Below are 7,858 nucleotides of genomic sequence, written 5' to 3'. Positions count from 1 at the left end.
TATGCAGCAGAAGGCCACCCATGTTTCCATGTCGTATATGTGGTGGGCCGCATTGGCCCTAGCACAATCATGAATTACTCTGATGCAAGTAGCTGGAGAATATGAGATGAGGGTGGTCAGAGTTACAGAAGTCGATGAAGCTGAAGGAAGCCCACGCAGCAAAGGGGATGCATCCCCGCCCCATGTTGGGTCTGCACTAGTGATGCATGGTGGCACAGGTACCCGTGATACAAAACTTGCATTCCAAGGCAAGGTGCAAGGCAAAGAGACACATGTTATGGTTGACACTGGTGCAACGCACAACTTTATCACTCATAAGTGCGCAGAAAAGCTGGGACTTAAGTTAGGGAAATTGGACACCATGACAGTTTCATTCGCGTAGGGTAAAGACTCGAACGTCAAGATAGCATACAATGTATTGGTTGAAGCAGGTGAATGGAGAGCAAAATTAGGTTTCACAGTGGTTCCGATGGATACTTTTGAGGTCACTGTAGGCCTAGCTTGGGTCGATAAATACTTGATTGCACTAATGGGCAAAGGATTGAATAGCATGATCTTGGATATGCATGATAATGCAGTGATGCTGCAATGTTTCAGGCCAAGGGCTCATGTCAATACAAAGACAAAGGAACTAGTTGCAACAATCGATGCCAAAGATCCCGAGTATGATACAAAATGGAATGGGGGGCTGGGGGCCATTTTATATGGCCCCATATACCCAGTCGGCCTGTGCTAAAGGCAGCCGACTGGCCCTGAAACTCCACGATCAGCAAATGCAGCCAGTCGGCCAGTTTTGAGCAGTCGGCCATCACATAAATGGAGTCGTGGACCAGTGTCATCAGTCGGCCAGCTACTGGGTCCTCCTGCCATCTCAGGGCTGCCTCCCAAGCCACAGAAAAATGGGAAAAAATAGGGAAAAAATACGGAGAGTGGGGAAAACTGAGAAAACACCTCATAAGGGCGGGCACACCCACAACAAAGGCCCTGGTGTATAAAAATAGACAGGAGATGACTTCTAACACCCCCTCTCAGCTCCTGGCTGTGAAACCAACCACAGGGAGCTGGGGTGCCGCCTGAGCAAATCCTGAGATAGTGACTTCGTGAAGAGGTCCACCTTACTGTCCTCCGTCGAACAGAACTCTAGCAAGATGTCATTAGCAACAATCTGTTCACGAACAAAGTGCCTTTGGATGACCATGGGTTCCTCCAGTGGAAGCCCAAACCTGCAATGCAACCTCTGCATCCTCACCACCTCACAAGCAGCATCACAAGCAGCTCGGTACTGTGCCTGTGTCCTCGACAAGGCAAAAGATGACTGCCTCTTACTGCTCCGTAAAACTGCTCCTGGGCGGCCTGAAGTAGATCTCCTCGTGTCCGGATCTCCTCCCCAAACTGAGTCACTCCAACCGTGGAGTCGGACTCCATCCAACAATCCCTCTCCTGTGTACAAGAGTCCATGATCCTTTGCATGCCGCAGAAACCACAGGAAACGCAATCCTGCCTCCCAAAGAGTCATCCGAGCTTAACTGCCTCACTAAGAAGCTCCCGTCCAATCTGGTGTCCATAAACCAGATCAATGAACCATTATGCTTCTGTGTCAAAGAGGCATCACACTGCTCACAAGGATCAACACCTGTTACGGTGCAAAACCAAGTCCTGGAAACCTGCTGAAGACCACGCAAGGCCTTCTGAAACCTTTCAACCACCCCCTCTGAATCCGGAACCACAAAGCCTGGAGTATGCATCTCCTTCTGCAAGTAATCAACGGCCACCTGCCTGGCTTTCCGAAAGGTCCCCGTGGAAAGAATATCCTCATCTACAGGAGGTTCTTTGTCCCGAATACTACGAGACATCAGAGCATAAGTTACCTGTTCAGTTTCCTCTGACTGACGAACACAAGAACTACCAACATCAGTACTGGAAAGTTCCTGCCGACTGCTGCCATCTACTGGCTCTACTGGCAAGCTATCCACTATCTGGTCCCGGAAAGCCTGCACCTGTAGCGTATCCACACTTAAGTGGCCATTACCAGACTGCCACTCATCACAAACCTGAGGACCTGGGAGAGAGTGCTGAAAGCTTGTAAACTCCATTCTCCACTCCGCCTTCCCAAACCACTTAGCCTGTTGCTTTGTCCCGGAGAGCAACAAAATGCTCATCAAACTCCACCCGTACGCCAGTCTTGCAAACCTGATGCACTGACAGCAGATGAAAACCAAGTGACGGAACACACAACACCTGGGAGGAATGCTTCCCCCCTCTGCCATCGGGAACTATCTCCATCCTGTCCTCACTGTGAACTGGGATAGTGGATTATCCCCAGTAAGAATTTGACCAGAATACTTGCAGAGATCCTAGAAACCAGAGCGGGAAGGAGTCATGTGCCTGGAAGCACCACTGTCTAGAATCCACTCCCGAGTATCCGTTGCGGAGAGTCCTCCAATCTCCTCCCTGCCTGAAGAAAATGAAACATCGGTGTCCACCATCTCCAGGTGCACAAAAGCCGGAGTCTTCATGATTGCTGTTGAGGAATCTTCACCCTTCTCGGTCTTCCGCTTGAGACACTGCCTCCAATAGTGGCCTTTCTCGCCACAATCATTACAGGTCCTCTCTGCCTTTAGTTTCTCGCGGTCAGTAACGGACTTCTTCTCAGAAGACTTCTCCGACGAAGCCTTCCCTTTGCCCGTGTTACGGCCTTTCGACCGTTGGCCAGTTAAGGCCTCCGAACGTCCACCCTGAGGAGGGTTCGGAAATCGTTCCTCCTGGTCCAGGACCATGGGCACAAGCTCCTCCCACGTAATGGTGCTGAGCCTGCCACTGGTAATCAAAGACGAGTAAAATGCTGAGTACTGAGAGGGCAAGTGCGACAGCAACGTTATGGCCATGTCCTCTGATGATATCTCCTTCCCAGCCTGAAGAACTTCCTGCTGAAGAGCCTGCAGCTTGTTAATATGCTCCCACATCATCGCCAACTTTGCAGGGTTCATAACCCGCACCTGTACTTCCAAGGAAATCCTCTTCATGGGCGATACCCTGTTGTAAAGAGAGGCCAAATGCTGCCATATACCTCTGGCCAGCGTCATATGCTTTACATGATTGATTACCTCTGGTGTGTAGTTGAGAAAGATAAACGAACGGACCCTGGCGTTGACATGATCCCACATCTGTGTCTTAGCCTCCCGGTCCTTTCGGATCGACGGTAACTCCCCTTCCTCTACTTCCGGCCGTGGAACCCCAACAATGACGAAATCAGCGAGGTCGTAAGACTCCAGAACAGATTCCATCATAACCTTCCATATGCCGTAGTTGTTCCCGTCCAACTGACGGTCCACCGGGAACGTGGGGAGTGTCGGGATCTTCACATGCCTCTCGGCCATCTCAAACAGATCTGCCATTGCGAGGATGTACTCTAAAAAGGGTGGGTGCGTGGGAACAAAGAAGAACTAACACTTGCAAGTGGCTGTCCAGCAAATCAGCCCGCTGTCCTCTTGCTTCTCCTCTTCCCGAACAGTCCCAAGCAGTCCACCAATCAGCAACACAACAGTCCCCCTCTTGCTCACACAATTCCCAAGAACTATCTAGAGCCTAGGCTCTGATACCATGTCAGAATACGTAGCGGAGATGATGACCAGATCTGGGAACACAAGAGCAAAACGCAGTGCAGAAAATCACAGCACAAGAGAGAGAGAGATAGAGGCGTGTAACTCTGCTCTATATACACAAGAAGATCCCGAGTATGATATAAAATGGAATGGGGGGCTGGGGGCCATTTTATATGGCCCCATATACCCAGTCGGCCTGTGCTAAAGGCAGCCGACTGGCCCTGAAACTCCACGACCAGCAAATGCAGCCAGTCGGCCAGTTGTGAGCAGTCGGCCATCACATAAATGGAGTCGTGGACCAGTGCCATTAGTCGGCCAGCTACTACTGGGTCCTCTTGCCATCTCAGGGCTACCTCCCAAGCCACAGAAAAATGGGAAAAAATACGGAGAGTGGGGAAAACTGAGAAAACACCTCATAAGGGCGGGCACACCCAGAACAAAGGCCCTGGTGTATAAAAATAGACAGGAGATGACTTCTAACACAAACATGCTATGAAAGGATCCCCATGTGTTGACAGTTAGTGCCAAACAAACAGAGAAGGCTCTTAGACAAGGAGCACATCTTCACTTGTGTGTTTTGAGGCCAGCAAAGCAAGACAATAAAGAGGTGATCTGGAAATCAACGAAGTATTGTGCGAGTTTCAGGATGTAATGCCAGACAAGTTGCCAGCAGGACTTCCACCCAAGCGAGAAGTGGATCACAAGATTTAGTTGATTCAAGGAAGTGAACGGCCATCAAGGGCAACTTACTGTATGGACCTAGAGAAACTGAAAGAATTGAAGAGGCAATTGAATGATCTTGAAGAAAATGGATTTATTAGACCAAGCAAGTCACCCTATGGTGCACTGGTCATTTTTGTGTCAAAGGAGGATAGTACTGCTAGGTTGTGTGTACAGATTATAGAGCACTCAAGAAACTTACCATCAAGAATAAGTATCCTATGCCAATCATAGATGAACTCATGGATCAATTAGGTGGTGCCAAATATTTCTCCCGCATCTACTTGAGGCTAGGTTATCACCAAGTTTGAATAGCAAATGAAGATGTATACAAAACAGCATTCAAAACAAGATATGGTAGCTACGAATGGATGGTGATGCCGTTTGGGCTATCCTATGCCCCGGCCACCTTTGTTACCATGATGAACTAGATTTTCAGAAAACACTTGCACGAATTCCTAATCATTTACTTTGTTTGTCTCCTGGTGTACAAAGAGCATTTATGCAAGGTATTCAACCTCGTGAGAGAACACAAGCTTTATGCAAAATTAGAAAAGTGTGAATTTGCAGTGCAAGAGAGATTTCTTGGGATTCAAGGTTACAAAACAGGGAATCATGCTAGATCCAACAAAATCGGAAGCAGTCACACAATGGGGAAGACCTCACAGTGGGGCAGCCACAAGAGAATTCGTGGGATTTACAGTCTTCTATAGAGACTATGGCAAACTTGCAATCCCATTGTTAGAAATCCAAAAGAAAGATGCCCGTTTAGATAGACAAGCAAGGAAGAAAGTGCCGTTGAGAAGCCCAAGGTAGCAATGTGTTCCACACCAGTCTTAAAGCTTCCCGAGTTCGACAAACCATTTGAAATTCATACAAATCACACAACCTAAACTCTCAAAAAAGCATCTAAGGTGGGCAAATGTCTTGTCCATGTTTTATTTTTAGATTTTGCATACTCCAGGCAAGAATAATTTGGTAGCGGCAGATGCTCTGTCACGTAGGCCTCAAGTGCATGTAGTGACTATCGCCTATCATCAGGACTTGTCAGGGATGCAAGATATTTATTCTTTGGACAGAGACTTTCAGCTTATTTGGGCTAATTTGAATGGCTAGGCACTCACGAACATAAGTTTCAATATCCCTTGCGTAAAGCTGACGAAAAGAAATATCAAACTTGACTTTGTGACACACTAGGAACTCACGAACATAAGTTTCAATATCTCTACGTAAAGCTGACCAAAAGAAATAACTTTCCAAAGCCTGTGTAGTAGCCAGAATACCATGATGACCTGCATATGGAGAAGCATGACACTCTTCTTGGCGCAATTCTTGGACCACACAAATATTGTTTTGCATCATTAGAAAACCATCTCCAATTGAATAAAATGGGACATCAGTACGGGATTTCAGTGTCCCCCAATTATGATCCCACCATGTCTTCTTCTTGTGTGTCTACTGGTGGTGTAGTAGAGGCCATCACCTAGACACCTTCTCAGGGAAAGGCACATCAACCAGTGATGGTGTTGGTATAGATAGCAATGATTATGAGGAACCATAACTATGCCATAAGCTATATGTTTAGAAAATAGCTTCTTTTTATAGTTGTATCATTTTTTTTTTTGGATTGAAGATCAAAATAATATAATTTGTCTCTATTTTGGCATGTTTTTTGAAAACTTATTGTTAGATTTTCAATTATAATCTCAAAAAGTATGCAAAACAAAGTCTTTTTTTTCATGTCAATTTTTGTAAGAAACGTGTAAAGTGCCCAAAATATTATTATATTTTGGCGGTGTTGTATGCATGTGTAGATCACTTTTTTTAAAAGAGGTAAAAAATTGAACTTTTTTTTATGGAATCTTTGAAAGATGCCAAAAGTTTCTTGTTTTCAGGAAATATTACCTATTTTGTCCACAACAGTGTTAGGTGCTGACCTAAGTGAAGGGTGATCGTAAGGGTAGGTAAAGGTTATGGCGGTTAAGGGTGGATCACATGGAGTGCACGCACATGGGCTAACACCTAGCACACCCAGTGGGTCGGATTCCCAATCCAACGACTCGTGCCCACAAGTATAGGGCCATGCCAATGTCATGCACATAACATGTATCTAGTGCAAGTATAGTGCAACCATTTTATGGCAACATGCCAGGGCTGGGAACCCATCAAATACAATGCCATCCACCCATGATAATATAAAATGAAAACATAAAACATGTCTTCACAAGTATGTCAACACTCCACTAGCACAAAGTAGACGCGGGGTAGAACACTGCCCATCAAAAAGATATGTCGATGAAGCTCTAACATCTGCTACATGCTGATGTACCCTAAATGGCATGGCACCTTGAGCTCAAATCCATGAACATGGCACATCATCTCTGAAGAACTCTGCTAAATAGCATAAGAGTGTGTGCATAAGCATCAAAGTAAGCACAAACGCCGATCCTCCCGCCGGCACGCCGGGGGGGGGGGGGGGGGCGGGGGGGCGGACCACCCTTGCGGCGCCTCGCCACGCGGTGCCATCGATGCATTTCAGCCGACCGCGACAAGGTCGCCCCGCCGTCGCCCCGTGGGGCGGGAGGGGGACGTGCGCACGGACGGCCAGCTCCGCCGCGCGCCCCCCGCTCCCAGGAGGAGGCGGGGGGGGCGGGGGCATGGGGGTCGTGAGGACGCTCAGGCAGGCATGCCCTTGGACGAGCCGTGGGTGCAAGTTGCGTTCAAAGACTCGATGATTCGCGGAATTCTGCAATTCACACTACATATCGCATTTCGCTGCGTTCTTCATCGTTGCAAGAGCCAAGATATCCGTTGTTGAGAGTCGTTGCTACATAAGTTGATCCTCCCGTAGGGAGAGGTCTCAGTGATGCCCCCACTGAGGATCAAAAGGCTCATGTTAAAGCCTTTGGTTAGCAAGTTAGAATTTACTTGTTGACTGACTCAGGACCTATGGCTGGTTTTGGATATGATGTGTTCAAAGGTGAGAAGAATGAGAATGTTGCTTAGTTCCTTAGAAGGATTGAATTGGTGGCTTTGGCCAATGGCAGAGATGATGATGCCTATAAGCTGAGGATGGTAGACTTGTTGTTAGAAGATGAAGCTAGGGAATGGTTTGAATTTGAGGCCATGGATGTTGACAGGGAAAGCTAGGACAGGTTGAAGAGAGCTTTGAAGAGGAAGTATGGGAGAACTGACAGCCCAGAAGAGTTATGGAGAGAACTTCATAAGCTGAATCAGGGAGGGGATGAAGACATGTTTGATTTGGTTGGCAGGTTTGAGGCTGTTTGGAGAAATCTTCTGAAAGCTTTGGGTGAGAATTAGGTGCCACCTGATTTTCTAAAAAAAGACAGGTTCATTGGTGTGTTGCATGAGAGCATTAGGGTGAAAGTGGAGCTGAAAGATCCTGACAAATATGATAGGGCAGTCAGGATCACCAACTGAGCAGTGGAGAAAGAGAGTGAGGAAGGAGTAGCTGGCAAGAAAGGAGAGGAAAGCAAGCAGGTCTGAGGTGAAAGCCTTGCCCATGGTTATGCATG

The 7,858-nt window shown here is 47.3% G+C and overlaps 1 non-coding gene across 1 annotated transcript; it reads right to left on the bottom strand.

The window, feature by feature from the left end:
* Positions 1-6,992: 6,992 nt before the first annotated feature.
* On the bottom strand, positions 6,993-7,145 carry LOC147627062 (5.8S ribosomal RNA). Its single transcript, XR_015268549.1, has one exon. It is a non-coding gene; the product is annotated as a 5.8S ribosomal RNA (ribosomal RNA).
* Positions 7,146-7,858: the final 713 nt, after the last annotated feature.

This window comes from Cibotium barometz, chromosome 21 (genome assembly GCF_041138505.1).
Source record: "Cibotium barometz isolate CiBa-2024 chromosome 21, ASM4113850v1, whole genome shotgun sequence".
Taxonomy (NCBI): Eukaryota; Viridiplantae; Streptophyta; class Polypodiopsida; order Cyatheales; family Cibotiaceae; genus Cibotium; species Cibotium barometz.
Note: the sequence above shows the minus strand (reverse complement) of the source record. Positions and strands in the feature narration are given on the sequence as shown.